Source organism: Pipistrellus hanaki, assembly GCF_964339955.1.
Source record: "Pipistrellus hanaki genome assembly, chromosome: 12".
NCBI classification, from domain to species: domain Eukaryota; kingdom Metazoa; phylum Chordata; class Mammalia; order Chiroptera; family Vespertilionidae; genus Pipistrellus; species Pipistrellus hanaki.
This window is the reverse complement of record NC_140514.1, coordinates 28,857,112-28,883,188: the sequence shown is the minus strand read 5'-3', so window position 1 is coordinate 28,883,188 and position 26,077 is coordinate 28,857,112.

The window sequence follows — 26,077 nt, the reverse complement described above, 5'->3', positions numbered from 1 at the left end:
TTATCTATAAATGTGGTTACCCCCAAATCCATGCAAAGGATCTGCTTTCCTCAAATACTCATTGTGAATATACTGTGTAAATGGGACAAACCACACCTTCAGCTGTGTTCTGAACTGCAGCAAGTAAATAATACTACCCAGTCCTGAATACATTTCACTGTACTTTATATTGAGAAGAGTTCTATTATTTGTGATGTTTATTTCTGAGAATATTGTTTTCATATCAAAGTTTTCTCCCATACAAAAATGTCCTTTTATGGACAAACTAGTGTCCCAGTGCATGGATTTATGAACATTGAAAGGAAATTCATTATAAGGTGGCTGGCTGGGCGGGATTTGGTGAGACAGGCCACACATGCCCTGGAGCCAACCTCCTGCAGTCCCTCCCTGTCTGGCTGCACCTGGGGCTGCATCATAACTCAAAGGGCATCTGTGGAGTAAGCTAGGCCCCTCTGGCAGGTGGGCGGTCTCTTGGCTTGGCCTGCAGGGACCGGCTGAAACTGGTTCTCTGACATCCCCCTAGGGGTCCCAGATTGCAAGAGGGCGATTCTCGGGTTTTGCAGCCCAGAACTGAGCTCCCTCCTCTCTGGTTCTGGGTGCATCACCCAAGAACCATCACTGCCAAGTCACTGCAGCTCGGCAGCTCCTGTGTTTAGTGTCTGCCCCCTGATGGTCATTACGTGTCGTAGCTACCAGTTAGACAGTCACTTAGTCTTTTATATATATAGATATGTATTATTAATCAGTAATATAGAGCTATTTTAAATTATTTTTATGGAGCAATCATTAGGATTAGAGCATCAGAAGAAAAGAGGGACATGGAAAAATTCAATTTTGAAAATTATTTATTTGCCAGTGGACCAGGTTTTCATTGGGATTAACATGTTATCTGGGTTCATGTAAAGAGAATAATAAATATTAGATATTATTTTCTAGTTTATAAAGACAAGTTGTCCTGGCCACTTGGCTCCCATATTCTTGACATAACAAACAATGCTTCTTTTATATCCTATGTTTTCAATATCTGATATGATACCTGAAAGTTATCTGCCAATGTTGTTAAATTTGATATTCAAATGATATATTTGCAATTTTATACAGGGAAGCAAAATGTACAAGTTGATATTTTTGAACATATATGCAAAAAAGTACAACCTGCAGACCACAGTAGTACAGACTCTTTTCTTTCTCTTTGCTTTTTCCACACATGAGATGCATGGGTTCACCATTTTATAGTACTATGAAAATTTTGTAAGATTCATATTTTTAAAGTGTGATAGTTCCTAGAATAATAGTATATATCAAAGAAGGGAAAAGTTATTCTTAAAAGAAACACATGCTTTTATTATCCTGGCAGATGGTATCTCCAATGTTTATGCCACTATCATGGCCTAAATTCATCTCCAGAGCTCTCCTGGGCTCCTGGAGGGTAGCTTCTATTTGAAGATAAGGGCAAGTGGAGGAGACATGGACTCAAGGCAACTCTTTAAATTCTCACTGAGCCAGGCGCAAGCTGCTCTTGGCACTCAAAAGGACTGAAAGAATAGTGCATGTCCAAATTGATTCCTAGCTTGAAGCTTTCAACTAGGATATGAATCTGCCCTGCTCACCTTCCAAACAGCTAATCCCAAATCAGTTTATAGGATTAGTACAGTAAATCACTTAATGGTATTTGAGGCATTTTTTATGAGAACCAGCTTCTGCTGGATGTTTTCTCCTATTTTATTCCATACAGTAAGGTTCTTACTTGAGAATCTTATAAACTACAAAGAAAGGGGGTTCAATATCTTAAATGTTAAAGAGTACCTTAGGCCCTCTAACTCTGATATTGTCCTTTCATTTTTCAAAACCTGGTCAAACTACATATCGTCTTTAACATATTTGCCCTTGAGGAAGAGTAGACATTCTGCTTTATGTTGTTATTTGAAGGAAAGATCAATTTTAAAAAAATGTTTAAAATTTTATTCTGAACTGAATGATTAGTTTACCAGACTTAATGTTCTGGCTTGATTTCCAATTTTCCAAAGCAGTCTAAGTAGAAGAAGCAGGCCAGCCTAATAACGGAAGGAGTAACTTACCCAGTGGAAGACAGTTTCCCACCCCCAGGATAGCTTTGTGAGTTGCTTTCTTATTATCTCACCTTGAGTCGACACTAGTCATGTTTCCAGTGTGTGCCATACACAACAGCATGCACCAAGGATGAATGACTCATAGTCTCAGCATTTGGGCAGCTCACAGGGATATTACCTTGCCTTAAACTAGTCTCAGTTATAATGCTCATAGGACATAATAGATTTTTTAAAATTTCAATATGAAGTTATTTGCTTCTATATGTTTTATAAAATTATAGGTATATTCCCAAATAAAAGATTATTTCATGGCTGATTTCCCTATTTATCTGTCTGCATCATTTTTGTAATTTTTATATTAATGCAATATCTTTTAAGAACTGAAGTTCTTTTGTAAATGCTGTGTGTGTGTGTGTGTGCGTGCGTGCGCGCGCACACGTGTACCACTTATATAAGATATGCAAATTATATTTTTACAATTCCACACCAAAATGTAAGGTCAGCTTCATCTTCTTTAACTCTCTTCTTTTTCTTCCCTTCTCCATATTAATTAAGGCTGGACACAAATAACACTCTCTGTCATTTAAGTATTTCTGTTTAACATGATGGAGTTTACATAAGTGATTTTTAAAATATTTTTGAAGTTCTATAAAATGAAGTACCTCTTCATCGTCATTTTTGGACATTTATAATGTTGTTTATCAAGTTTATGAGCAACCTAATTGCTTTTAATCTATTTTGAAATTCATATAATTATATCTGAGTTGAATTGAAGTTTTTTGAATTAAGGACTTTATCAGTTTTTAGGCCATCTTAAAACTTGTCTATTATTTCAAGTGAGGAATTTACATGTTATTTATAATACTGCTTGAATAGAATTGAATAATGAGGAGGACAGTTTAATGATTTAAAGTTGCATGCCAAACCTCCATAATACATTTTGCTTTGGGGTGATAGTCTTCCATTCTGGCAAGCATCCTCTGTTAAGTTAATGTCATAAGGAATATGTAGACCTTTGTGGGGAGTAAAAAGCCTTAATTATGAAATAATTTTGTAATAAATAGAAATATATATGATGCTTTTGGTTGGAAGTATTAATGTTATAAAAAATACAGTCATTCTAGAATTCATAAGTAATTGTTATAATTAAGAAGTATAACTTAAGTATATATAAGCTAAAATATACAAATATGTGCACAGCTCAAGGGTTTTATAAATTGAACATATTCATGTCATCATCAGTAGTATTTCATAGTTCCAATGTTTAACATTCTTGCAGACACTTGCTATTACTAATCCTTTTGATTTTAATCATTTTCATAGGTGTGTAATTGTGCATAATTGTATGTAATTGTGGCCTTAATTGACATTTCTCTGATATTTAATCATTTGAACAACCTTTTATTTTATTTTTTTTAGCCATTTAGATAAATTCCTTTTCAGATATTTTGCCCATTTCTCTACTACTGATTTGTAGAAGATCTTTATATATTCTGGGTAGGAATCCTTTGTCACATATATGTATTGCAAATATCTTTTTTTCTATTCTGTGTTTTGCCTTTTGATATTTGGTCTTTTGATAAAAAGTTCTTAATTTAATGATATTGATTAAATTAACCTTTTTTTCTTCATGATAAAAGCTTTTGTATCCATTTTAAAAAATGTTGCATAGCCCAGCCAGAGTGGCTCAGTTGGTTGAATGTCATCCTGTGCACCGAAAGGTTGCTGTTTCATTTCCCAGTTAGGGCACATACCTACATACCTGGGTTGCAGGTTTGATCCCCAGTCTGAGAGAATATGGAAGGCAACTGATCAATGTTTCTCTCTCTCTCTCTCTCTCTCTCTCTCTCTCTCTCTCTCTCTCTCTCTCTCTCTCTCTCTCTCCTTCCTTCCTTCCTTCCTTCCTTCCTTCCTTCCTTCCTTCCTTCCTTCCTTCCTTCCTTCCTTCCTCTAAGCATATCCACAAGTGAGGATAAAAAAAATGTTGCACATGCTAAGATTAGGCAATATTATTTTTTATTTTATTATAGAAGCCTTTTTTAATTTTATATTTTCTGTTTAGACCTCTGTTAAGCTAAAATACTGATACAATGTATTAACCTTTCCTATTAGGAATTTCTAATTTCCATTGGAATCGATCTTTGTTTATGTTTTAAATTAGGGATTAAGGGTTATTTTCCCCCCGTGGATATTCAATTGATGAAGGATCCCCCACTGAATTGCAATGATATTTTGTTGTCAGAAGGCAGTGTCCATATATCTGTAATGGTATTCCTGAACTCCATATTCTGTTCCATTAGTCTGCTTATTGTCCAAAACCATGATGACAGGTTGCTTCCACTGTCTATTTCCTGACCCTTTGAGAATGGCTAGGTATATTGCAGTTGCGGGTCATTAACTTATATTTTAGGTAATTGAGCATATTGTTTTCTTTGGTTAGGTATATTTGCCACCCAGTTAGCAAACATTTTCTTTTTGACAATTTTTGTGTAATACCATGGAGTAATGATTTTTATAGACTCAACTTGCTCCAATTTAGTATACTTATTTTTTTCAGTCAGAGGCTTAGTCTATCAAAAATTAGAAATGAGAAGTTCTTTTGGATTATTTGATTTTCAACACCAATAGAAAATGTATTATGTAGCTTTCTTAATATATTGAAATGGAACTTTTCTAGGCATAGCTTGAATTTTTACAATAATTTATGAATTAGTTACTCTCCAATTTTTTTTTAATTAATGTAAAATATCAAATTATGGACACTGGGATAGACCTTATATTATTTAACATGAAGTTAAAGTAAGGACATTTGCCAATTTAATGGCAAAGTAGGGACATATAAATTATTATGAAAGGTAGTGTTTATCTTTTAGTGGTGACTTTATTTTCTTCTTGTAATATAAATGTTTTAAAATGTATTTTTCCCTTTTTGAGCTACATTTGTTTCATACAGAATGTGTTTTTTATTAGCTTTAATAAAATATATCATACTATGTTATATACTAAATTATGTGTTTAAATTAAAATATTACTAAAATATTCTTTTAAAGTAACTTAAAACTTACAGAAAAGTTAAGAATACAAAGCACTTCACTATTATATTTTATTTAGAGATTCCATTTTAGTTGTGCCCATTGTCTCAATAATCTATAATAAAAAAAAAGCATAATATGCTAATTAGACTGGATAGCCAACCTTCCGGACATCCTGCTGCTGTGGCCGAGGCCTAGGTGGTTAGGGGCAATCAGGCAGGCAGAGTGGTAAGGGGAATCAGGCAGGCAGTTGATTTGTTAGGGGTGATCAGGCAGCCAGGCAGAGTGGTTATGAATGATCAGGCAGGCAGGCAGAATGGTTAGGGGTAGTCAGGCAGGCAGAGGCAGTTAGGGGCAATGAGGGAGGCAGGCAGGCAGAGCAGAGTGGCTAAGGGTGATCAGGCAGGCATCTAGGTAAGTAGTTAGAAGCCAGCAGTCTTAGATTGTGAGAGGGATGTCCAACTGCCAGTTTAGGCCCAATCCTGCGGCAGAATCAGGCCTAAACAGATAGTAGGACATCCCCTAGGGGTCCTGGATTACCAGAGGGTATACGCTGGGCTGAGGAACCTCTCCTTCCCCTCCATGCACAAATTTCGTGTTCTGGGCCTCTAGTTTTCTATTGATATATAGTGGAAGGATTCATTGTAGGATCATGCATTGCATCCAGTTGTCATGTTTTTCCTAGTTTCCTTTACTTTGGAACAACTCTTCAATATTTCTTTCAATTTTGTGGTTTTAATATCTTTTAAGATTACAGGTCGGTGGGTTGGTCCAAACTGATTAGACCTAGGTTATACATTTTGAGACATATTCCCACAGAGGAAATACTCAGTATTCTATTTGGTGGCACATGATATCAGTTTGTCCCATTGCTGGTGATGTTTACACTGATTGTTTAGTTAAAAGAAAGTCAGGATACTGATCACATTCATATATATATATATATTTTTTTTTTTTTTTAAATTTTTTTTTTAAGACAGTGTTTTGAGGATATGAGGGCTGTTTCTTATATCAGCGAAACAAGGTACAAATATGGAAAGAAGGAAAGCGAGAAAGACCCTTAGATGTTAAATTGGATTCAGAGATATTGTGAACTCTTGGTTTTCAGTAACATAATTACAAATATAAATTAACATGTAAATATGTGTGTACATGTGGATTTGTGGGTTATTTATATGCAGCTTAAATATATTTTTAGCTCTGTTCACTAAGAGGTCCTGAGGGCAGTGACACCTCAAGTAGTGAGGAAGTAATGGTTTTTAAACACTACTGCCTACTAAAAGGAACCAAGAATCCCTGGAGAGAGATATGGCTGAGTCCAGAGTCAGGGCAGGGAAAGAAGAGGATGAGCGTGAAATTTCTTGTTCAACTAGAAAGTATGGATATTCTCAAAACATAATATTTCAAAAGGACACAAGAGGAAGCTTAAGAAGCTTCTATTGGCCAAATATGGGATTGACCAAATATGTGATATTTTAAGTTTTAAAATAATTATAAAAAGAGATTATAACCTATTGAATAAAATAGAAATCTTTGAGTCCACACTAGTAAAATTTAATAAATGAATCAAAAAGAAGAGAAAGGTCTTTCTTACAATAGTCTGTTAACTAATACATGTGGAAGATGTGGTAGAATTAGAAACTCAACATTCGGCAACCATCATAGTTATAATTAGTGCAGACAAGAAACATCAATAGAGGCTAATGCCAATGAGAATGAGTAGAATGGGGAATGGGATTTTATAGTCTTAAAGTATCAATCTACAAAATACTTATGAATTATAAGGGGGAAATTTCTTTATAATAGAGAAACCTGACTCTCAGTCAAGTGATAAAGGCCAGCATCAACAATCATAAATTATGTTGATAGTACACATGCTTGACATCATAGGATGAAAATGGAACTTTACCTCTGTGGTGTTCCTCTTAATAACTCAATCCCAGTCCTACCATAAGAAAAACATCAGACCAATTCCAATTGGAAGGAGTCTGTAATGGTTATTTACATGTGAGCCTATTCTGGATGTTTCTGTGAAGGAGTTTTTAATGAGATTTGCATTTAGATTCATGAACTTGGTTAAAACCAGATTACCTTCCATAATGTGAGCCTCATGCAATCAGCTGAATGCCTGACTAGAACAAGCAAGAGGTAATTCTCCAGCAGACTACCTTTGACCTTCCTCTGCCACACTGGTTCTTCAGACTTGAGCTGCAGTGTTGGCTCCTTCCCGGGTCTCTAGCCTGCCACCCAACCTGCAGATTTTGAACTTGCCAGTCTCCATAGTTGTAAAAGCCAATTCTTTAACATAGATCTCTTTTATATATGTATGCAAACTATTGGTTCTCTTCTCTGAAGAACCCTGGCTAATATAGAATAAAAAAAAAAATACCTGACCAATACTCCTAAAAATTCTTAAGTTCATAAAAAACAAAATCTGACAACTATCACAGCTAAGAGGAGCCTAAGAGACATGATAACTAAATTCTGGGTGGGATTCTGAAGAGAGAGAGAAAAAAAAGCATTAGGTAAAAACTTTAAAAAAATAGAAATAATCAATAGGCTGTAGTTAATGATAATGCATGAGTATTGGTTCATTAATTTAAAAGGTATATCATATTAACTAAGAGTTAATAGGGGACACTGAGTGTGGAGTATAGAGTATTCTCTTCTTAATGTTTTCATAAATCTGAAATTGTTCTAAAAATAAAATATATAAAAATTGAAAAATAAATGTTAAACACATTTTTAGAATATGCATAGCAGTCTGTCAACATTATTTATCTGGATATGGGGGAAGAGAGGAAGATAAACAGCTAAAAAATCTAGGGAAATTACATATGCTAAAATTGCATGTATAATAAATCATATTGATGTAAGATTATGTGTGTGTGTGTGCTTATATATAAAGGCAGATGTCTTTAAAAAAAAAACCCACAAGAGTTTCAGAAGTGATTGGCTTTTAGCATTGGAATTACAGATGGGTCCTTCTTACCTCCCTTCCTTCCTTTCTTCACTCCTACCTACTTACCTACCTATCTATCTTCTCCCTATGTTCCTTAAGTTTTTGAACAAGGAAAATATTTGCTATATAATGAGAAAAGGAAACAATCTCTATATATAAAAAGCCAGTGTCCATGATGACCAAATGACCGGTCACCATGAGGGGCTTTGAGCATCTCTCCGTCGGTCCCTCGCCTGGTACGAGTGGGGTGGGTGGGTCTGGGGACTGGTGAGCGGGCTGAATGGCTGACCTCTTGGTCCCTGCCCCCGGTCAGGCTCTGATGGATCAGCAATGGTGAACGGGGGAATCAGAGTGGGTGGCGGGAGGACCAGGCTGGCTGTGGGGCCGTTGGGATCACCATTCCATCCCTAGTTCATTCCCAGCTGCTTGGCAGCTCAGGCCTGCGGGAAAGCAGGCACCAGAGACTTCACCTCTGTGTGTGTGTGCCAGGCTGGCTGCTGATGGAACACGCTGCCCGCTTGGGGCAAGTAGGTTGCAGGTGCACCCTGCAGCTTCCATCAGTACCTCAAGCCCCAGAAGCAGCAGCAAGGCCAGTGGCGGCAGTGGTACCTGTGTGAACGGCCCCAAGCAGGCAGCCCATTTCATCAGTGGCTGGTCTGGCACGTGCACATGGAGGTGACGTCGTTGGCACCTGCTTTCCTGCAGATCTGAGCCCCGGAGCAGCTGGGGATGAGCTGGTGATCTCAATGGCCTGACAGCCTTGCAGCTGAGGCAGCATTCGGCCTGGGGACTAGCGAATGGGCAGAAGATGGCCCTGATCACAGGAGACTAGGCCCTAGGGATCCTACCTGCACTGGGCCTCTAGTTACAAATAAAAGTGATTCCAAATTAGATGTTCAAGTTTTCACTTGAATATTTCAAACTTACCACTTACTTGGGTCTTTAAAGCTTTTGGATTCACCTTCAAAAATAAATAGAGGGGTTGAAGGGCTGGGTTAAAAAGGTGAAGGGATTAAACAAAGAAAAAATTCATTGACACAGATAAGCAGTATGGTGATTACCAGAGGAAAAAGGGGGTAGGAGGAGGTAGAAGAGGGTAAAGGGGCAATAAATGGTGATGGAAGGAGGCTGGACTGTGGGTGGTGAACACACAATATAATAAACAGATTCTGTATTGTAGAATTGTACACCTGAAACCTGTATAATTTTATTAACTAGTAAATTCAATTAAAATTTTAAAAAATAAGTGGAGAGACATAGCATTGTAGGTTTTCATCGGAGAATAAGATATGGGATTAATAGTACTCTAATCCAGATTATGATAAGATAAATATATTTACAGACCATATGAAGGACATGTATACATTCATTGTTCTAGTTAGAGATACAAAGTAAATGACACTTGCATTATTGTTTTCTTTCTATGATTGTGGCAGACATGACTAATTGAATATAGTTTTTCCTTGGGTCATGCCAGACCATTAGAAAGCTGTATAAATAGTTACCTTCTAAGTTACTTTAGAATTACATCTGTTAATTTCCTTTTCTAAAATGGTTAGACTTGCGCTTATCCTTTGCATCCTCTCTACTAGTATGTGTGTAGTGAAAATAAATGCAATGTCCATGACCCTTTCTTTGAGGCATGTTTATCATTTACTGATCTCCCCCTGAAAGGAGTCTCTGAATGTCTAGATATCTATCAATATAAAAGGATAATATGCTAAGTGTCCGTCTGGGTAATGACATCACGTAGCAATGCCTGGCTTCCTCTTCCTAGCGACTAGCCTGCTTGGAGTTTCTTCAGCCCAGGAACACAACTTGCTTTATAGCCAGATGGAAACACTTGACATTGTAACCAAATGTTTTCCCATGTTTCATCTTATTTGATCCTCACAGAAGTCCTGGAGTATATAGGAGACTCAGTGGAACCCTATTTTCTTTTCATTTGCCGGAAAATGGAGATTTAGAAAGCTTAGAAATTTGACCCAACTGAAATGGTGGACCTTTAAAATGACTTCAAGTTTTCTCACTGCATAGAATATAGTCAAACACTGCTACAGTTAAATATATTACCCTTTATTCTCCCTGCATGATCTGCAATAATAATCTGCTTCATGTTGACATTCACTGCTATGTTGCTAACAATTACCTGAAAGAGAAGTAGGGGTGCTTCTCTAGAATGGAAAAAGTTTAGCTACATCAGAAAGCAGGTCTAATTAAGCAAGTTTATTCTATATCTATAAAAGGCTAAGTTGACTCTTGCATGTGCAATACATATAATGTTCTCACTGATGCCAATTGCACGTGTGTGTGTTTCCATCTGTCATTGTAGATTGTGAATTTGGTTGACACTTCTATTACAGAGAAAGGGTGAATAGCAATATTAAAATATTTCTTCTAATTAATTTTTTTCAATGTTCACGAATTTGTGCACCAGGCCACTAGTAGATATACTCGTATATAAACGAATGTGTTCAATTGAATCATATGAAATTTCCAATATTCAAACTTTTTTACCTATAAACTGGCTATTTCTTATGAATCAATATACTATAACACCTCTTATTTCTCTCCAAATGTATTTGAATCATTTTAACATGCTAGCAGTTTGAACCACTTAGAATGGGTGAAAGTATGTCTGAGGGAGGATTAAGTGAAGATGCTGGGAATATTTTTAGAACAGTCTGTAAGTGTAGATTGTTAAAGTCTACCAATTCATGTAAATTCTTACAGACCTCTAAGAACTCCAAATTATTTCTTGGGTCAAGCCAAATCATCAGAAAACTGTGTGTGAAATTCCTTGTATTATTTTTCCAAGGGAACATTTCTGTATGAGGATGTATATTTGAAATTTCTAGAGTTATTCCTCAATAAGAAACTATCTGCTCATGTCTCCTAAAAGGATACTGATTCCTTCTTTTACTCTCTTAGGACTAAAAAGTATGTTGACAAAACTTAAAAACTTCAACACCTTAGAGAATTTTATTGATATCAATTTCTGTTCAGTGTTTCCCAAAGTGTGGTACGTGTACACCCAGGGGTACGGGAAGAGTTTGATGGGGGTACGTGTTGCACAGGAGTTTGGTGGGGATATGAACTGCACCGTGCTTAGCTGCGCCTACTAATTCTACGTTCTCATGAATACGAGGGGTACTCAGTGTTACGAAAATTATAGAAGGGGTACACATATGTCAAAAGTTTGGGAAACTGCGGATCAAGCATGTCAAACTCAAAGGCTAACAAAAGTTTAAGTTTATGTGGGCCACACAAAAAAAAAACACAACTTCAATTTTCATAGAAATGTAGGTTTATTTCAATAGAGACATGCTGAATACAAAGGGATGAAATAAATGAGTAATCATTAACATAAAATAATAGAGCATTTTTAATAAAAATTTATATTTTTCTTGAACATTAACTCACCAGACACAGAATAACTGCACAAATTAGTAAGTGTAATGTAAATCTATTTTTCTTGTTCTCCAAAAGCGAAATATTTCCTGTTGTACATACCAGACAAGTCATTCCAAGACTAATGATGTGGCAATCAGCTGCTAAAATATTCACTGCTAGTATTAGTGGAGAGAAATGGTGCACCTGGTATCTTTAGCAGCTGAGCCCTTTGTTTTCTAAAAGGTCATATCTGGTAACAGGAAGAAAAGTCTGTATTTCATAGTGTCAGGTTCCCATCAGGGTTTCACCACACAGTTCCTTCTAGTCAAAAAAGAGATTATCATTATTTGGAACTGAAATTCATAAAAGGATATTCCAACCTGGCTGCATTCTAGACTGAACATATTATTAAGGTTAAACAACTAATTACGCCCAGAAATAACAGGCATTGGAAATACTGAAAGACATGGAAAAAAAAAAAAAATATATATATATATATATATATATATATATATATATATATATATATATATATATATATTTATCCTCACCCAAGAATATTTTTCCATTGATTTTTAGAGAGAGAGGAAGGGAGAGGGAAAGACAGAAAGAAACATCCATATATTGATTGGTTGTCTCCTGCTGGAGCCCTGACCAGGGCCTGGGTGGGGAGTAGCCTGCAACCGAGGTATGTACTCTTGATCAGAATTGAACCCAGTTCCTTCATTCCATAGGCTGACACTCTTTCCACTGAGCAAAACTGGCCAGGACAAAGATTTTGAGGGGTATGTATGTGTATAAAACAGGAGACAACAGAAATTATATTTTATTTATTATTTTTAATATATTTTTATTGATTTCAGAGAGGAAGGGAGAGGAAGAAAGGGATAGAAACATCAGTGATGAGAGAAAATCATTGATTGGCTGCCTCCTGCACACCCCCTATTGGGAATAATCAAGCCCGCAACCCAGGCATATGCCCTTGACCGGAATAGAACCTGTGTCCCTTCAGTCCACAGGCTGACACTCTATCCACTGAACAAAGTCAGCTAGGGCAGAAATTCTATTTAAAGTCATCAGATGTTTCCAATTTAATTTACTTTTGAGATTTTCCCTCTCTGGAAATCAGATAGGCCTGGGCAGGAGATAAGGACAATTTAGAGTTTCAGGTCTAGCTAACCGATAGAATAACTTTAACTGAAAGCTGGGGAGTGTAGGAACTCTGGTTTCCATCTGCTGTAATGACAGTTCAGTTGGCTTGTCCATGGAACATTGATTTCAGTATCTCTGGGGAAGGCTGACAAACACAGATCCCTATTTAGAGTTATGTCCATGGCTGGTCATCTGGCGTGGCAGAGCCATCCGGCTGCCTGTCCTCTGGGACTCTACACAACACTGATCTCCTACTCTCACCCATAGTTTATATTGCTTGCCTGCTCAGCTTGTGCCAACCCAAGCAAGACCTAGTCTTTCTCAGTGACTTTGCTAACCCAAACTGAACAATCACATCAGACAGCTAAGTTTGCTTTATGCTCCCTACTAACACAACAGTTATATCTCTTTTCGCTCTTCTCAACATTTCCAAAAATACCTGGGAAAACTTGAGCAGCAAGAGATTGAGGGTTGGAGGGAGGAGAAATAGGTGATTTGTGAGTAGAGTCTGTTAAAAATTTTGGTGCCCAGCTGGATTTGTATTTTCCAATCTTCCTCTTCCCCACCCCTTTTAGAATACTAACACATTTGTGACAGACCATTTATAAGGGGTACCACTGTTCTTCTTTCCCCTCCTTTTCTTTTTTGGAGGAAGTCATTAAGAAGGAGAATAATATAATACAAACTTGGCATTTAATTTTCATAGGGACATTTAACATGATCAAAATAAAAATGCTAGAAATGTCCTGATTAGTACACAGCTGATGATTTTGGAGTTGACTATTAAGGATGAGTTTAGAAAATAGACAAGTAGTGGTTGACCACAAGCAATAATTATGGCTGTTGTGGCTTGACTACGAGATGATCATGAGTCACACAGCATCCCAACTCTGGTTAGAGCAAGTGTTTCCCTTCTTAATGCTCACATTGGAGAATCTTGTCTAATGTGACTGATGTTTACTATCCCTTTTCAAAACTCTTGTTACTCTTCTGGTTTGTCTCTTCTCTCTTATGGCTCCTTGTTGCTGTCCAGCAGTTTCTTCATTCTCTGCTGGAGCTTTTGGTAGAGAAGTCTATTCAGGATCAATTCTTAGTACTTATTTCACTCTGCTTTTGGAAATTTTATCGAGACATTTCAACTTCAACTCACTTTCATAATTAATATGAACATTGACCAATTTCTGTAGCTCTAAATCTATGCATCTAGAGTTTCACTGTTTTTTTTCCTTTTCACCTTATCCCACACTTTATTAATTTTAACTTAAACTTTTAGAATAATACTTGTATATCTTTCTTATAATTCTCTTTATAGCCATTTGCTTTGGGGATGCAGAAAGGAGAGCATGTACCAAAATTTAAATGAGAACTTTTTATGAAAAATCTTGGTACTTATCTATCCTTTTAGGAGATAAAGAAGTGAAATTTCAATACTTTTATTTAGGATAAATTATTTTTAGCACATATATTAGTATTAACTGGTTAATGAGACCTGGCTACATGCTTTGTTAAACTTTGTCTCTCAGAGTTGAATAAAGCAGTTATAATGAATAAGTAACCAGCTTTTCCATATGGATCTTGAATGAAAGAAGACCCTAAGAGACTCCTTTTTGTAAAAATGAATAAATGATTAATGTTTCTCAAAGAAAGGGTCACTAACATTGCATTTATTGCCAATACACACGTACAGATAATGAAAAGGATGATTGAGAGTTTTTTCCAGGGACCTGGAGTAAAATAACAGGATACTGCTAGTTGATGTCTCTTAAAAAGTATATCCAATTCCTATAAATTCTGATATTTTTTTATACGGTACTGTGCTATGCTACCTTGCTGAAATACTGGGTCATTTTCACCAAAAAAAGTTTGCCTTTGTTAGTATCTAAATAGTAGAAATGATTTAATCTGTGATTTCCACAACTATCTTATCCTGTATTTCTATGGTTATTTTCTAAGCCATCTTCTCCTTCCTTTAGTCTCTTTGTTGTGTTTTCGCTATTCCACATGCTCAGTGATCTTTAGGCTTTTATTCCAGTTTTTTCCTCCCTTAGAATCTCCTTCCCCAGTTTAAAAACATAACTCATGATCTGTCTCTGCTGAAAAGTCTTGAATCTAAAATTTCCATTCATTTCTCTATATTTCCTTGCATGTTGATTTAATCATTTATATCATAAATCATCTTAGCCCTTATATTAACTTTCATTTATGAATCTTATACTACTTTTATCTTTTATGCAGCAACCTAACAAGTGTTTCTAAATGGAAATGAATTCATTAAATTTACATTAACCCAGAGCTCACCATTAGGTCTTGATGAGTGAGTCATCACCAAAATAGCAGCCTTTCTTTTAATGAATATAGGACGAACGGTCCAGATTTTAAAGTGGAATAACAAAACCAGTTTTCCTGTGGATGATTTCTATAATGAATTGTCTCAGTAATTCATTTTATTAAGCCAAGAACTGTGCTGAGGATACAAGCACTGGGCTAGTTGAATAAGAAATGGTCTGTACCTTCAAGGAGTTTAGAATCTATAAAAGGAAATTACACTTAACGAAGTCATTAAAAGATGATATAGAGAATGTGGACAGTGTCAAAGGACACAAGACTGACCAACTGTCCTTGGGGGATATTAGGAAAGAATATTTCATAGAGGTTTTAAAATTTTTTAATTGATTTTAGAGAGGAAGAGAGAAGGACCTACTGTGCTTTTTCCATGAGTTCTCGAGAACAGAACTTGAGGAAGACTGATCTTATCAAAGAAGAAGCATAATGATTGAGAAGACAGATAATCACTCAGTATGTGGCCTTGGACACGTTGCTTAAATTCTGAGTCTCGTTTTACAAATGAAGATGTACCAACCTTGCCTAAGTTATTGTGAATATTAGGGAATCTAAAGACCTTGACAGAGTAGCCAGTAAAGATATTACTGATATATAGTCTGCACTCAATAGATAATTGTGAAATTACCATTAATACAGAATTTTTAAACTTATATTTCCATAATCTTTGTTACTCAATTCAGTGAATGCTATAGTTATATTCTATAATATAGATTTAAGATACAAAATTTTTATATCTTTAAATGTTGTTTTAAGTAAGTTATTTCTTGTTGATGGTATATAGCCCATTACCAACATTTTAATACCTTTTTGTGCTTCACATGTGACACTTTTAGCTTCATGTGGCATAGTAAATTTTTGATAAAGGATATTTTACCTGGTGTGCTGACTGCAAAACATATCTTGCTGGGAAATACTAGGTATTTCTGATAATTCCTGCTCTTTGTACTTTTTCTGTTTAATATAAACTTCTTCATATAAGGCATCTGAATGTAACTTGACTTATTCTGCAGTAACTTTTCCTAGAATATCACAGAGTCACTGCTACTAATATATTCTGATTTATGTCTAACTCAGACCACACCAGCAAAAGAATGATGCCTCTGCTTATTTCCATAATTAAAAGAGCAGGTGAGGTTATCTATTTGCAAGTGTCTATGTGCCATAGATTTAAAATGGGAAAAAAACTTGTAAAATTCAGAAGCTATAGCTTGTTTTGAATACCCATTTAAACTAAATAAACAAATCATATATTTTTCTTCAAAAACCTATATCTGAATAGATGATAGAGATCTTAAACTTTTAATTATGCCCATCCAGAAATCCCTCTCATTGATCATGGTAGAGATTTTATTCCTTGGTTTCTATTCAATGGAAAGATTAAAATTGGTAAGATCTTCATAAAACCATAGGTTACAAGGATCATCAACTTAAATTTCATGTAGAGTATAAGTCAAGCAAGGAAAATGCACTTATGCAAGTGTGAAACTTGGTTAAAAATAAGGAAAAAAGTCTTGCCTTTCAAACTTTTGTGAAAAATGCACACTTCCAAATCATAGATGGAGCTCTTGAGGTCACTTGTCTTTTGTATGTCTCCTCCAGTGTTGTATTTTACTGAGCCCACAACTGTTATCTTTACTGAACTTCAGAAAATCATACTTAAAAGATCAAGTGTGGGAAAGAACTGAATCGACAAAATATAGCAAAGGTATAGTTCCCCATATCTTGGCAATGAAATAAGCTCTGAAATGTCTGTGTGTAAGAGTGTATTGATGGGGGGGAGAGAAACACCTGCAGATAGTCTTACCATATTCAGGAAATGTTAACTTTTATTTTTAAGCACTCATTGATAATATCCATACTTTTTAGATAAATGATTTTTAAAAAATTCTTGAAGAGTTGGTAATTCCTTTGTTTGAAATCCAGGTAAATCAACATACTTTTTGGTATGATTCAGATCTATAATTCATTCCTGTCCTTCCTGTGCAAAAGAGCATCTATAATAAATTAATACAGTCTCCATGCCCAAACAATATTAGGGAATTGATTTGTAAATGTCAGAGTGAGAGTTTAGCATTTGCAAGAGATATCCAAATAAGTTATCCAAATACCTTTAGTGTGAGGTAGGACAAGGACAAGATAACACTATCTTTTAAAATTTATTTGTACCTAGTGTATGTCATATACCAAAATAATTCAATAGATGAAAATGATGTTCAGCCACTCTCGATTGATGGGATGGTGCAGAAAGAGTTAATTCACTTTGTGATTACTCTAAATAAAATTAAATTTTTTTATTTTGAAATAATTTTAGTGTTAAGGAAAAGTTGAAAAAATATTGCAGAATCCTAGTATATACCATTGTCTCAGCTTTCCTTGATGTTAATATGCTACATGACCGTACCATGATCAAGACTAATAAACTAATGTTGGTGTAAACTGTTGGCTAACTAACCCACAAACTATTCATATTTCATTTAGTCTTTTATTATAATGTTTTTTCTTTTGTTTGTTCCATGATCCAATTCAGGATCCCACTGTTCAGGTATCCTTATAATGACTTAGTCTCCTCCAATATGTGACAGTTCCTGAGCCTTTCCTTGTCTTTGTGATCTTGGCACTTTTGAAGAGTACTGATCAGTTATTTCATAAAATATCCCCCAATTTGTGGTTAATGTTTTCTCATACTTATATTAGGGCTAGGAAATTTTGGAAAGGATGCTGAAGACATTATGTACCTCTTCTCATTGTATCTTATCAGGAGACACATGATGTTACAGTTTTTTATGCAGTGTCTTTATGCCACTATAAAGTTGCTATTTTCCTGAAATAATTAATACATATCTTGGGGGATATTCTTTGAGGCTATGCAAATATCCTGTTTCTTCTCAAGCTTTCACTCACTAATCTTAGTATCCATTGGTGAAACTTGACTTGCAGCAATTAATATTATGATTTCCTAATGGTGATTTTACAGTTATTTTATAAGGAAGAGCTGTGCCTTGTTCCCCATTTATTTTTCTTTCCGCCTATTTATTTATATCACTGTGGATTCATGGGTACTCCTTTATTCTATGGGTGTTAACCTGATACTATAATTTATTTTATTGTTCAAATTGTCTGGGCTTTACCTATGTAAAGTCTTTCAGGTTGGTGCTTGTACCCTGTTAACACGTTTCCATCTTTTTTAAGAGGTCCTTGCTGTGGGGCACCAAGGTGCTCTAGTATAGACTCATCTTTTACTTCCTCTATCCCAGACCCAGAATCAACCCCTTTATCAAGAGGTCATGGGTTATTTTGTTGAAAAATGTGTTTAGAAATTAATATGTGGGTACAAGGTATGCTTATTGCTACTGAGGTCCAGACAGAGCTAGAAATTAGGTATTTGTACAGTAACACATGCATATATGTACACATGCTTTTATTTCTGTATTTATCTATGTATCTGTACATTTTTAAAAATGATTTTATATTGATAGTTTCAATTCCAAACCAACACCATGAATTTGAGGCTAGCCTTCTGTCTTCCATAATTGTAATTACTTTCTCTGACAGTGACAAATCTGACTTTTATTAAATATAATGTATGCACTACTTAATATATACATTAAGTAGTTTCATATTGGTTGATCCATCCCCCTATAAGAAACATTTTTAACTAGAGTATAGTGTTTGTGTAGAGTATCTTTTGAATTTAGCCTTATAATATCAGCCAAAATATTGTTTTCCAAAGTAATTTCAGTTCATTCTTTTCTTTTCCTCCACATTCCTTATGGATATGTTATTCATTTGTAACATAGTTTATTCATTTGTTACAGTTTTAATTTCATTTTGGGTTCCCTCCATATCCTGGTTGATTTTTAAAAATTTATATACTCATTTTTTTTCTCTCAAGTCTATGGGTACTGAAAATGTATAGAGCCAGTCTTCCTCTAGGAACTTCAGACAGAACTGGAAGAAGTTCAGATAATTTGGCCTTCCTTCCCCCACCTCCTTTTTAAAAATGCCTTTTTCTGGGATACTCTGGCCAAAGACTAACAAGCAGTGAAATGGCAAAAGGCAGGCAGCAGGCAGGAAAAGGAGAAGCAAATGGCTGGGATAAAACACAAACTGCATGATTAGGCTCTGAATAATCAGGAATTGCATTGTAGCTTGTTATACATATTCCATGGTCATAATTTGATATTTGCAACAAAAAAGAGAAGGATCCTCAGGAGGAAAAAAAAAAGTCGTTTTTGACTGGGGAAGTCTACTGTCTTTTCCACTCAAAATATTACCTATTTACCTTTCTCATCCTCCATATGATCTAGCCAGTTGCACTTAGCACATTTGAGAGAAAAAGAGTGATTCACATTATCATTTTAATGGTGCATGGATTCTTTCATTATGTAGTTGATTCTCACACATCAACATTTTAAATTTTGGACATTCTAAAATACATTTGGCAAACTGCTTAGGAGAAAACCGTCTGTGAGCCTGTGGGAACTAAAACCTGGTACATGTCTGAACAAATGCAAAAGCCCCATTTGTGCTGTTCAGCTCTATGAGTTATGTTGCTGTGGGTGACCTTTTTAAAAATATTCAAGTGGTTTTGAAATATCATTAAAAGGTGATCAGTGGTAATTGTCTTAATGATAGTACTCACATGGAAAAAAAATATTGTTAAGTGGAGCCCTTTCCTAACCTCTGATATGATTTTTAAAGGCCCTTAAAAAAATTAAGACATTTGAAAGTTATTTATTAAAGGCTAAATGAAAACACAAATTCCAGAGGGGCTTTTAATTTCATAATGATTCAGATTTTTGAGCATAAAATAAGACCCAAGACCAGCTCTTAATTATTTATAGCTTGATTCTGAAGTTTGTGGTATCTATATCTAGTTCCCTTATTTTTTTTCCCCCCTAAGAGAGCAGGAATAGGTGGAGAAGCTGAAATAAATCAACTCCTTTTTATTTTATCATTAGTAGAAAAAGTCTGATGTGATATAAAGTTTTAGAATTATCTATGCCATTTGACCCATTACTATGGATAATTAAAAGAATGTCGTGATTGAGAAAAGAAAAAAATATCACTTATTGAATAACAACTGTACCAGATACTATGTTAAGTTCTATATCTATATCTATATCTATATCTATATCTATATCTATATCTATATCTATATCATATCCATATCCATATCTATATTTATTATCTATATCTATCATTTAGTGATCACAACAGTCCTATGTACTATTAATGATTATCTTATTTTACATAGGTGAAAACTAAGGCTCAGATAGCTGAAATCACTTTCCAGCTCTCATGTGTATTGAGTATTAAAGCTAGGATTAAAAATGGGTCTTTATAGTTCATGTTCTTTCTACAGAATTAGTCACTTGTTCCATAATTGTTCCTTGATACAAATTATGTAAATTAAAATGTTCTTGCAGCCCAAGAATGAAAGTTGGGAACCTAGGCTGACCTTAATTTCACAGAATTAGGAACAATTGCCACTCTTTCCTAGGATCCTTAGACATATTAAGGTATTTAGGAAATGCATTTCATGCATGAACATCACAATTTTGCAACTCCTGTGGGAAAAGTACAGAAAGTCTATGGGACTGCAAATCAGTACACATTTTTGGTAATAAAAAAATAATATATATATATATGGAAAAAATATTCATAACCCTTATGCCATTTTTATAAATTGTCATAAAGAGCAAGGATATTCATTTCAGTGGTATTTATAATAGGGTAAAATTGTAAAACAGGCAAATAAAGTAGTTAAATAAGAGTAAATATACTATCCTATATAATAAAAGCCTAATATGCAAATTGTTCCCTCGGGCAGTCATCTGACCAGGAGTTCGACTGCTCACTACACTGTTTGCTGACCACCAGGGCGGGTGCAGAACATGGTGGGCATCGGTGATGCATGCTGTCAGCAGGCAGCAGTGGAGGCACTGCCAGCCCTGATGGGCCCTGACAAAAGCGGGACCGTTGTGGGATGGTAGAGCAAGTGAGCGGGTGAAATGAGGCCAAGGCAGGTGCGAGCGGGGGCGGATTACCCTGCTCATCACTCCACACGCGGATGGTGAAGCAGGTGAGGGGGCGGCACCACGTCATGACAGGGTGTCAGACGGGGCTGTGTGACCACACTGAGAGACCCCACCCATGCACAAATTTGTGCACTGGGCCTCTAGTAAAATTATAATTATTTTGATACACTATATATCATTAAAATATGTTGCAAAGAATATTTAGTAATAAAGGGAAAATTCTAACCATGTGATTTTCAGATGTTATATAAATATGTATTGAATGACTACATCAAATAGTAAATTCAAAATAATGTGCATCATAAGAATTATTTTCCAAATTAGAGATCATGAAGAACTATTATCTTCTTTTGCTTAAGGTAAACATTTTCTAAAGTAGCACATACACAGTGCATAAATAATTAGTGACTCAACAAATTCTGATAACTTTATGAATTCTTATATAAAAGGAAAAATCTTGTGAGCACTACCTAGTCAGGAAGTAGCCACCCTAGCTGGTTTGGCTCAGTGGGTAGGCTGTCAGCCTGCAGACTAAAGGGTCCTGGATTCAATCCTGGTCAAGAGCACATGCCCAGGTTGTGGGCTTGATCCCTAGTGAGGGGTGTGCAGAAGGCAGCCAATCAATGATTGTCCTCATTGATGTTTTTATCTTTGTCTTCCTCTTCCTTCCTCTCTGAAATCAATAAAAATATATTTTTGAAAATTTAAAAAAAGAAGTGGCAACTCCCTCAAATGTAACTACTATCTGACTTTCAACGTTATAGAGTATTATTATAACACATTAAATTATTACATTACTAGGGGCCCAATGCACAAAATTCATGCAAAGGGCTCGGCCCTCACAGCCACAGCTGCAGTGGATTGCTTTGGCCCTCATAGACCCAGCTTCATCTGGAATGTCATCCGGAAGGTCATTCAGCTGTCCAGTCTAATTAGCATATTATGCTTCTATTATTATATATTTTAAACATTTAGATTATGCCTACATTTGAATTTTTTCTAAATGATTTATCTGTTAGGTGTTTTTTATGTCTAGCTAATTTTGCTCAACATTATATTTATGAAATTCATTAATGTGATTGTTTATAGCAATATTTTTTATTACCAAAACCGTTTATCATTCTCTTGTATATTTATAGATTGACTAGAGGCCCAGTGTGTGAAATTCATGCACTGTAGGGGTGTCCCTCAGCCCATCCTGCACCCTCTCCAATCTGGGACCCCTTGAGGGATGTCTGACTGCCGAATTAGGCCCTATCCCACAGGGCCTAACCGGCTGTCAGACATCCCCCTCACAATCCGGGACTGCTGGCTCCTAACCACTTGCCTGCCTGCCTGATCACTCCGTGACTGCTCCCCTGCTGGCCCAATTGCCCCCAACTACCCCTCCACTTCTGGCCCAATTGCCCCCTACTGCCCTCCCCTGCTGGCCTGGTTGCTTCCAACTGCCCTCGCTTGCTGGCCTGATCTCGCCCCCAACTGGCCTCCCATGATCTTGTGATAACATGGGGGTGGCCATCTTGTGATGATGCGAGGGTGAGATGCCACCTAGGCTTTTATTAGTATAGATATATACTCTTGATGAATATTTATCTGTTTCCAGATTTTAATAAAGAATGAGGCAGTGAATAACATTATACATGCCTTTGGATGCACATATGTACACATTTCTGATCTATCTGGAGATGAGACTATTGGGTCATGTGGTGGTAGGTATATCAGTTTTAATAGAAGCTACCAGTCTTCCAAAGTAGTTATACAAATGGGCAGTGCCAAAAGCAGAACATGAGAGCTCCCCATTTGTTTCTCAACTCATTATCACTTTGAATTATCATTCTTACCTAATTATAGTAATTCTGAAAGGTGTGTAGTAATATCTCATTGTAGTACAAATTTGCATGACTCAAATGAATAATGAAGTTGTTTTCACGTTTATTGGTCATCTTGAAGTTTTCATTTGGGAACTTCCTATTCTAGCTACTTGCCCATTTTTCAATTTTTATTCTATTTTTTGTGAATATAGGAATTACTTATATATCCGAATTTAGCTTATTTGTTACAAATTCCTATATAGTCTTCTCTTGTGTGGCTTGCATTTTTACTCTCAATGGTATCTAGTTTCATAGAAGTTATTATTTTTAACACAGTTCAATGTATTCATCTTATCCTTTGTGATTAGGCTTCTTTGTGTCCTATGTAGAAAAGATCAGCAACATATTATCCTGTGTTAAGGTTTTATTGTTTTATCTTTCACAATAAGGATATGAATCAAGTTTCATATTTTCATATTTTACTCAGCATCAATAATTGAAAAGATCAGCCTTTTCTACTCACAGTTTTATACAAGCTATAATCGAGTGTACATATGTAGGTATGTTTATGGATTTATCCTATATCTATATTTTGTTCTAGCCTGTATGTCGTTCCTTGGAGTAACACCACAGTTTTTATTACTGAAGATTTATACTCAGTTTTGTTCATAAGTGCAAGACTTTCATAATTATTCTTCTAAATTGTCTTATCATTTTCTGACTCTTGATAGTTCTACTAAAATGTCACATCTCAAATATTTTTAGGTCTTCTAAAAATTAATCTCATAAATAATTTGTAGGATGGTTTCTATGTGTTAGATGAATTTTAGTTATATTTTAATTTATATTATTTATAATTTTACATTAAAAAAATTTTCATTACTGGTACATAGAAAAACTGAATTTTGTATATTGATACTACATTCAGCATCCTGATGGAATAACTACTTTAATAATTAATACTAAGCAATATTAATAATGATTAATACTGTTAATAGTTTATATTAATATCAATAACAAGTAATGATAATTACTAAATTATTAAAATTAATAAATTGTGTATTAATTAATCAAATTAATTAGTTTGGTTTTTAAATAAATATAATCATATTGTTAGTGACTTAATGGTAGATTTATGATTTTCTGAAATATATATTTTATCTGTTCTTATTTCCCTTATTGCACTGCTAGGACCTTACAAATTTTGTTAGTTTTAATAGTGTTCATTTTTTAATTTTACAGATGATTTTTTAATCTATTGAGATATAAGTTTGATTTTTTATCATTATATTGTTAAAAAGGTGAATTTGCACAGTTGGACTTTTAAAGTTAACTAACCATGCATTCTTGGTGGGCGGGGGACAACCTGTATGTGATGTACTATTGTTTTAAATAAATTTTGCTAGATTTCATTTGCTAATATTTTTTTAGGATTACTGTATTGATATTCATAATAATTAGGCTTTCTCTTTTTTACAAATAAATTTAAATGATTTCAGAGAGGAAGAGAGAGATGGAAACATCAATGATGAGAGAGAATCATTGATTGGCTGCCTTCTGCACACCCCGCCCCCACCCCTCCCCTCCCCACCCCCCACCCCAAGGATGGAGCCTACAACCCAGACATGTGCCCTGACCTGGAATGGGACTATGACTTCCAGGTTCATAGGTCAGTGCTCAGCCACTGAGCTTCATCAGACATCAGCATCAAGATCAAGCTAGTTTCAAAATTTATACTCTTTTCTCTGAGAGGATTGGTACTATTAAAAGTTTGAAAGACGTTAGCAATGAAGCTATCTAACCTGGAGATTTATCTGTAAAAAGAGGTTTAAAAATTCATTCAGTTCTCAGCCCCTTGGCAACTGTTTTCTGATAGAATTCCTAGAACTTGATCCTATGCATGTGAAGATTCAAAGTCTAATGAGGACCTTAATGACTTTTTTTTTAAGCTCCTGATTTCTTCTTTCTAGTTTTCTGCTTTCCAAAATTCAGCTAGCAGCTTAGCAGCTATCTTTCCTCTGCTCTTGAGAGTGGTTGTATACCACTCCCTGAATAACATAAGATAATATGCCCAGGGACGAAACCAGGGTTAATATGGGGCTCACTTGAGCACTGCCCTTCTTTGAAGGATTGCAGTTCTGGGTCTTTGTTACCAGTGCCTGAAAACTTTGTTTTTTAATTTTATTTTTATGATTTTCTATGGCCAAAGCTTATCTTTAAATGTCTTTTAGGTCTTAAATTCCTTTTTCATTCCTAATATCACTTTATTATTCTTTCTCTCTTTTCCATTTGTACCAGAGGATTATCACATTTTTATTCTTTTCAAAGAAACACATTTGCCTTTGTTAATCCTCTCAATATTTGCTATTAGTCTGATATTATCTTTCTTCAACTTTCTTTTAATCTGTTGTTTCTTATTATCTTCTTGAGATGAACCCATTCTTAATAATTTTTAGCATTTTTATTTTACTAATATGAGCATTCAAGATTATAAACAGAACTCTAGGTATTGCTTTGGCTACATCCCTTAGAATTTTCTATGTAGTGTTTTATTATTCAGTTTAAATTATTTTCTAGTTTTTCTTTTGTGTTTGATTATTTGATCCATAGTTATTTAGAAGTATATTTCTTTTTTTAAAAAATATATTTTATTGATTTTGTACAGAGAGGAAGGGAGAGAGATAGTTAGAAACATCGATGAGAGAGAGTCATCAATCGGCTGCCTCTTGCATGCCCCCTACTAAGGATATGCCTGCAACCAAGGTACATGCCCTTGACCGGAATCGAACCCGGGACCTTTCAGTCCCCAAGCCGATGCTCTATCCATTGAGCCAAACCAGTTTTGGCTAGAAGTATATTTCTTGATATACAAACACATGTAATACTCTGTTATTTTCAAGCACAACTACATTTTATTTAGAGGAAAAATACTCTTATAATTTAAAATATTGGAAAACATTCTGTGAGCTTCTAGTAAATACTTAGTACATGGTTGATTTTTATAAATTTCTGTGTCCTTAAAGGAATGTGTAATCTCAATTTCCTGTCTATATATCCAGTAACTGAAATTTATTAATTTTATTTTTTAAATCTTCAGTATTTTATTTATGTATTTTGAAACAATGTTAAATAGTGATTTAAATTTTTTTTTATTGAATTTCAGCTTTTATTTATGATGTAACTTTCATCTATATAAATACATTTTGCCTTCAAGTCTATGTTTTTCCATATTAATATAGCTATAGGTTTTTTTTCATACTACATTTTTATTATC